Source organism: Triticum dicoccoides, chromosome 5B (assembly GCF_002162155.2).
Source record: "Triticum dicoccoides isolate Atlit2015 ecotype Zavitan chromosome 5B, WEW_v2.0, whole genome shotgun sequence".
Classification (NCBI taxonomy): domain Eukaryota; kingdom Viridiplantae; phylum Streptophyta; class Magnoliopsida; order Poales; family Poaceae; genus Triticum; species Triticum dicoccoides.
In genome coordinates this window covers 550,434,141-550,442,046 of record NC_041389.1, presented here as the reverse complement: position 1 = coordinate 550,442,046, position 7,906 = coordinate 550,434,141, and the positions used below count along the sequence as shown (strand labels likewise).

Here is a 7,906-nt window from a genome sequence, read left to right as displayed (position 1 = left end):
GGGAACCAGTCCATGGTGAACTTCGACATGGCGGACGTCCTCGTGCGTCAGCTCAAGGGCTATAGCTACAGGTATAATGATGATAAACTCTTTCTTTCCCTCCCCATTTCTAACTGCATATATGATTGTTTCTGTGTTGCATCCATATCGTGTGTTTCTCATGGGCATGCCGTTCATGATGTATGCGTTGTCATGTAGCCAAAAGTAGAATTGCCGAATCTAGTTGTGTTTCGTGTGACGGAAGTACCGGTATTTCCCTGGATATGCTTTGGCTGCAGCAATTAAAAACCAAATATTTTCTACTCCCTTCACTACTAAATATAAGCCTTTTTAGCGATTGCAATATAGACTACATATGGAGTAAAATGAGTGAATCTACACTCAAAATACGTCTATATACATCTGTATGTAGTCCATATTAAAATCTCTAAAAAATGACTTATACTTTGTATTTAGAGATGGAGGGAGTAGTATGGAAACGTGAGCGCGTGCATCCTGCATACACACTGCTCTCCTGCCGTATTCAATGCGCGTTGAGAGTAGTTTTTCTACACCCCAGCTTGGTGCACCCCTGCTACACCCATCGCATGAAAACATAGCAAAACATTTCAAAGTAATCTGAAACTTTGTGGGAATGATTATGAACAAAAGTTATAGGTCCTTGCAAAGTTTGGTGGTAAATGTTATTCGAGGAGCTATGTACAAAAGGAAACAAAATTACTCAAAATGTATGTGCACTGTTTGAGCGGAATTGTAAAAAAATTGTTTTTCTATAGAGCTCCTCGAACGTCATTTGACGACAGAACTTTGCAAGCGTCTATAACATTTGTTCATAATCATTCCCACTAAGTTGTAGATTTTTCCAACTATGTTTTCTCGCGTGGGTGTAGCGTGGTCAAATGATATTCGAGGTCGGTAGTGCACTATTACGGCAGCACGTTCCTGGTGATCGGTGAAGCCGCCAGGGTCTTGGTCTGCGACCTCGCCGGTGCTACTCCGAGTGTGAGGGCACTGTGGAGATGCTTCAGTCTGCCGGAATGGATCTACCCCTGCAGCTACCTACAAGTGGAAGGCAAGCTTCACCTTGTTGGCACTGTGCTTGAGAATAACACCCGCCACACCTGAATCTACATGTTCAATGTCTTCGCCGGGTAACGGATGTGGTCTAGAGTGATGGATGTTGGTCATTGGACATTGTTCGTGTCAAATATCTTCATGTCAGGCCTGGTAGAGCAAGCATTGCGGGGCTCATGATGAATTCTGTATACTTCTCCGAGCATCTGGATGCCGTCAAGAGGATCCAGATCATAAGTTGGAGATAGTCAACATAGGCAGGCCGGAGTTGTTATCTTATAAGAAAAAGGTCCAGGGGTTTTTGGAGGCTCTTTGCTGGGTTCAGCCGAAACCAAATCTATGGACAGAAGGCACGTACATCTCTGTCTTGTTAATTATTTGATGTTTTTTGTCATATTTCCATCGGTGGCGCTATTATATTCTAGATATCAGACCGACTGTCTCACTATTCCATGTCAGTTTTCCTTGAAACTAGCTAGGATATTCTGCTAATCATGATGCATGTGTTTGGTTCATTATTGTTAAGGGGGCGAAAACATATTAGATTCCATACTTAGTGGATAGATCGTAGTCCATCAATGGTCAAAGTGACGAAAGAATTAAGATGCCATATATATGGTCGTTATGATTTTGCAACCTCTAGATAGGGTTTATAGATTATGAAAACCTCAGCATGTCATGTTCATGATAACGGGTAGCGACAAGCGGAAAATATGTCATATTCAGAGCATATGATAGCCGTCACGAGGATCCAGACCATAAGTTGGAGATATTCAACATAGCCAATGGCATGTCGGAATTGTTCTCATATAAGAAAAAGGTCCAGGGTTCTTCGGGCACTTTACTGGATTCAGCCGAAACCAAATCTATGATGACAAGATATGTACATATCTATCTTGTTATTATTTGATGTTGTTTTTTGTTCTATCTTGATCTGTGGCGCTATTAGATTATAGAAATCAGACTGTCTATCTCACTGTTCCATGTCCGGTTTCCTTGTAACTAGGATTTTACATATTCTGCAAAATATTGATGTGTGTGTTCGCCACAAATATTATATGTCATATTTTGTGGATCGACCACTAGTCGATCAATGGTCAATGTGAGGACAAAATTAAGACCCTGCAACCTCTAGACAGGGTTTATAGCTTATGAAAGAAAACCAACATATATCATTTTCATGATGACGGGTAGCGACAGAAAGGGTAGAAATTTCATACTAAGTGGTTATGTCGTTTCCCAACTTTCAACACTAGTGGTAGTTAGTCCACTGAATATTAGAAATAACGGTATTTGTCTAGTTACCAAATCAATGGTTTTCCTAGTTCTAGCTATGGTTTTCATGCTCTGCTAGAAATTTCAACCCTCTTGGTTGGCAAGAACGACAGTCATGTATGGGAAGTTGGGAAACACATTTGGAAAACCCATCATTATTCGGTTTCGAAATTTAGATTACGAATCATATGTGAACACTTGCTCCATTCGTGTTCTCTATGTGTCATGTTGATTTTAAATGGCACAGGAACCAAAAATATCAAGTTTATGATCATATATGGGTAACAACAATAGATTAGATATGTGTCATCTGTTGCATAGACCATTATATGCTTTGCAACAATACTTACTTACATATTTTTATTTCTCTGGTTCTATCTATATCTAGGGCTTCCCTGGTCAATAATTTTAGGTTCATCATCACAAGTGACATCTGGAAAGTTAGGTATGTGATGTCTGTGGGAAAGCCGTTATTTTATTTCAAACAAGGATGGTAGGATCTTGCCCCGTACCCTTGAGGATGTAGCGTACCTACAATATAGATAAGAAAATGATGAAAGAAAAGACCGAAGCATGAAACGGAGCACATTTAAGTGGTCAGTTTAGAAAGTGGCAGCATTGCGCCTCAGCTCACAAGATTTCAAATATTTGGATTCACTCTGCGTGCATAACTAATTACTTTAGAAGTGCAAGCTATAGATCTTACCCAATTTACAATATAATTAAGTTCCATGTGCCCTTGTTAAGAATCTAATCTTGCTAAGACATGACCTAAGATTAATTTCTTGGAAGATTGTAGTGTTCCCATCAAAATCGCAATGACATCACTATTGTTTTGCTAATATAAAGTTCTAGCATTTTTTTTCTTTTTCATGTACACTCTTACTTGTGTATCTTACTATAACATATTGGACATGAAACTATAGTTTTCCCGATTTAGTTATTTTAAATCTAAATTTGAATGGTTTCATATCCTATATCTTAATTTTACTTTTTCTCAACTATTATTTCTCTGTGAGCTGTTAAACAACAAATTTTGTGTGAAAATTCTGGTCATGTACTAATTATTCAAATTACATATTTTATTTTACAACCTTCCACATATTGTCAAGATGTTCACCAATGTTGTTGCGGAGTTCCATTTAAAGGTGCATACATACAGATTTTTATGCATAAGTTTTGCCTAGAAAAGAAGTGTGGGTGCTGCAATCTGTTCACGACACTTCCAACTTTTTGGCTAATAGAGGACGGGTTCATGAAACCGATTTTAAGAAAATATCAAAAATTTATACTGTATCCTTTTTTACATGCATGGGTTCCGCAATCTGTTCACAATACTTCCAATTTTTTTGGCTAATAGAGAACATGGCATGTGTGCAAATAAATTTATTTAATACACATATTTTAATATGTGGTACATACACTTTTTTCTTGCGGCATAGTATGTCGTACATACACAAAATGGGTAAATATGTGGATCTAAAAACAGTGTAGTATTTGATACTACAAATACACAAATTGTCTTTTTTAGCTCAGAATCTAAATTACTATTTCTAAATAAACATTGCACATAAGTATAATACAACGCACACGTGTAGAATTGTTCCAGAAAAAGTTTTTAAACTTCTACAAAGAGTTATTCCGTGTTTTACCCAATGTTTTGTTATTTTTGAAAAAGATTCCCCCATTTAAGGGAAATTCTTTCATCTTATCCAATTTAACTACAAGTTTGCCAGGTTCTACATATTTTATATTTTATTTGCATGTTACCAAGATGGTTCCAGATGCCACTCGGCCTTTTTCCCAGTCAGTCAGACATATTTGCATATAGATGCATACGAGTGTGATATATGTTCCTATATAATTGTATTGAACACACGTATTTCAATATGTGGTATATGCATTTTTGTTTCTTTTTTTTTTGCATCGAATACAGTTTTGTTTCTTGCGGGTAATGTGTGGTGCATACACAAAAAGGATAAATATGTTGATCTAAAAATAGCGTGCTATTTGATATCTCAAATACACAAATATGTGTTTTTTGTATTGCTTGATGAAGTACTATTTGTTGATAAAACATTACACATTCCATGGAATATAGCCGCGCACATGTAGAATTGTTTGTGGAAATTTTGAGAACTTCTAAAGACGGGATTTTTGAACGACTCGAACCGTGGAGTCGAGTACTAGTCCTATTACCACACAGTATGTGTGGTAAGCACTTTGTGAATTTAAATTAAGTTATGATCATTTACGTCAAGATAAAAAATTAGAAACAGGGTACTAGGCGTATCGGTGTGCCAACTTTTGACTTTTGCCCCTTCTAAAGAAGCATATATATTTTTTCCCGGAGAAGCAAAGTTGTACTTCTCCTAAAGAGACAAAGTATGTGATTCCACAATAATCATAGATTTGATTCCTCTGCTTCTCGGGGAAAAAATATATGCCTCTTAAAAAGGGGAAAAGGTGAAAAACCAGAAGTGTGCTTTCGGACTCTGGATTTTTTGTTGGTATTTGTTCTTTTCTGGATTTTTTTTCTGTTTTTTGGTTTTTCCTTGAAAAAAATCATTGAACCTTGTTAAAATGGGGTCTAGTTTCAAAGATTTTGACGTGACAAACCCAACAGTAAAACGGGTCGGAATTTAGACGCACGATTCAAGAGATAAACCATTTTGAATAAATGAATCGATGTAAAAAACGGGGAAAGATGTTGCGAGATGTCTCATGCCTACAATGCATCATTTGTAAGCGCCCAAGAAAGTGGGAAATGATTTATGCAAGGAATAACCCTTGCTAATTAATTCGCCGTTTCATTGCAGGCATGAATACCTGTGTTTTTTCCTTTATTATTTTTATTTGATTTTCTCAAAAAAAAATGTTTTTTATTTGGAAAACTGTTCATGTTTGAATGTTCACAAATTCGGGCTTTTAAAAAAATGAAAAACGAAGTGGCAGTAAATTAAAATCACTATTAAAAATTTCGAAAAAAATGAAAATTGGAAACTTTTGTCCATGAATTCAAAAAATGATCATAAATTTAAAGAAATACCAAGTTCAAAATATGTTATCAAATTTAAATGTACACAGCTTTAAAAAAAGTTAAAAAATGTTCACTGCTTTCAAAAAATATTTACAAATTTCGAAAATGTTCACACCACTCAAAAAATGTTTACAAATCTTAAGGATGTTCATGACGTTCAAAAAATGTTTGTGATTTCAAATTCACTAACTAATAAATAATCATGATTTATAAAATTGTTCACAAATTTCAAAAGAAATTCATGAATTTAAAAAATGTTCAAGAAGTTAAAGAACTGGTCATGATTTCTAATAAATGTAAATTTGAAAAATATCTATAAATTCCAATAAATGTTAACGAATATCTAAGTTTTCCCGAGTTTGAAAAATATTTACGACTTTCCAAATAGATCATGAAATTCATGAATTTGAAGAACATATTCATGGGTACGAAAAACATTTACTATTCTAAATAAAATTGATGACTTTAAAAAGGTGCACGAATTTTAGTAGAATTCGAAAATTATCATGAGTTTAAAAAAATAAAGAATTTCAAAAGTTATTTTCAAATTCGAAAAAAAATCAATAAGTTTCCAAAGATGTTTCTGAATTCCAAAAAATTCATGGTTATAGAAAAGTGTATGCATTTAAAAAAATGTGAACATGAAAAATTATTCTAGATTTTAAAAAGATCTCATTTATTCAAAAAAAATCGTGATTCAAAAAAGTGTATACATTTTTTAAAAAAGTTTGTGAATTAGAAAAATAAAAAATGGAAAATTAAAAACATAAAATAAGAAAAGGAAAAGTAAAAGTAAAAAAGTGTAAATAGAAAAATACAAGTCAAAACGCAAAGACAAATTCCTGCGGGCGAGGATATGTGTTTGGTCGCTATCCCCTGATCCCGATGGGGAATAGGATCTACCCGCTTTGACGCTGAATGCGTCACATAGGAAGTCCCATTTCGTTGGCAATTTGTGCACTATGTGGCCTATCGTGAGCAGGCTGCTCTATGCGGCGAGCTTGCAGCCATTAGCTCAATAAACAACACAACCGTTGATATGTCTTCAACATATTCATAATTTTTTATTGTTTCATGCTATTATAGTATCAATCTTGGATATTTTATATGCAATTATATATCAATTTTTTGCACTAACCCATTAATTTTGTGCCAAGTGTCAGTTGCTATTTTTTTGTCTGTTTTCGGTTTTTTAGGAAATCAGTGCCAAACAAAGTCCAAATGCTACAAAAAAAATTGATGATTTTTTTGCAGTGGCAAGGGACATTAGAAGCTTCACAAGGAAGTGAAAAGACGAAGGGGGTGGCCACGAGCCACCAGGGCGCATCCAGGGGGTAGGCGCGCCCCTGGTGCCTCATGGGCCCCTCGTTTCTCCGTTTGACCTAATTCTCTAAAATCGGTAAACCAATAGAGAGACACTCAAAACACTTTTTCCGCCACCAAGTGTGCTGCTGAAGAGGAGGCCAGTGGTCTAGAGAAGGCCATCCACGGCTTATTTTCACAAAGATTACCCCATTTAAGGGAAACTCTTTCATCTTAATCATACTTAACCACAAATGCCTCGGGTTTATTCCTTTTTAATTTCATTTGCACTTCCTACCAAGATGGTGTCATATGCCACTCAACTTTTTTCCGGTCCAGCCAGACATGTTTACGTGTAGATTCATATAAGTGTGACATATGTGGCTATAAAACTGTGTTCAACACATATATTTCAATATGTGATATGTACACCTTTTTCCTTGCGGGTAATATGTGATACATATACAAAAGGGATAATACGTGGATCTAAAAATAGCCTACTATTTGATATTTCAAATAAACAAATGCGTGCTTCTTGTATTGCCCATATATTGTAGTACTATTTTTTTGCAGGGATCCCAGGACTATTTGTTAATAAAACATTACACGTTACATAGAATACACAAGCACACATGTAGAATAGTTGCGGGAAATTTAGAAAACTTCTAAATGCAAAATTTTGGAATGACTCGAACCGTGGATTCGAGCATTGTGCGTAGCTATTACCACACGGGATGTGTGGTAAGCACCTTTCTTAATTGAAACAAAATTATGATGATTTAAGTTGAGATTAGAAAAGGCCCTATTCGATGCTCACAACGACAAGTAGCATGAGTGATGCACTAGAGCCTCTGCGATGCGCTGGTGGGAGATCAGTGATAGCGCCAGTGAACAGGTTGAGCAACGTCATGGAGGCAGCCTGCAGCCTGGTCCACCTATGTCAGCCAACCCGAGTGACAAGCCATGCATCACCTTGCCACACACTGTCATGAGTTCATTTTATAAAATCTCCCCGTCGTCTATCACCTGTTAAAAGTTGGCAGCACGACGCTTCAGCAACGACACGTGTCACTAAACGTGGGGTTCAACATAAAAAATAGAATCAATAATTCACATCGTCATATTTTTGGACCAGATTCATGCCAAATTTATGTTACATAGAATTATTAAAATGCCATGAATTATGATAAATCCAAATCATGAAGATTTTTTTTT

General features: G+C 35.8%; 1 long non-coding RNA gene across 1 annotated transcript in view; it reads right to left on the bottom strand.

The window, feature by feature from the left end:
* Nucleotides 1-7,267: 7,267 nt before the first annotated feature.
* LOC119306110 overlaps nt 7,268-7,906 on the bottom strand; it is a 7,296-nt gene continuing 6,657 nt past the window's right edge. Inside the window, exon 4 of the long non-coding RNA XR_005148865.1 lies at nt 7,268-7,717. This is a non-coding gene — a long non-coding RNA (uncharacterized LOC119306110). The remainder of the gene's footprint in view (nt 7,718-7,906) is intronic.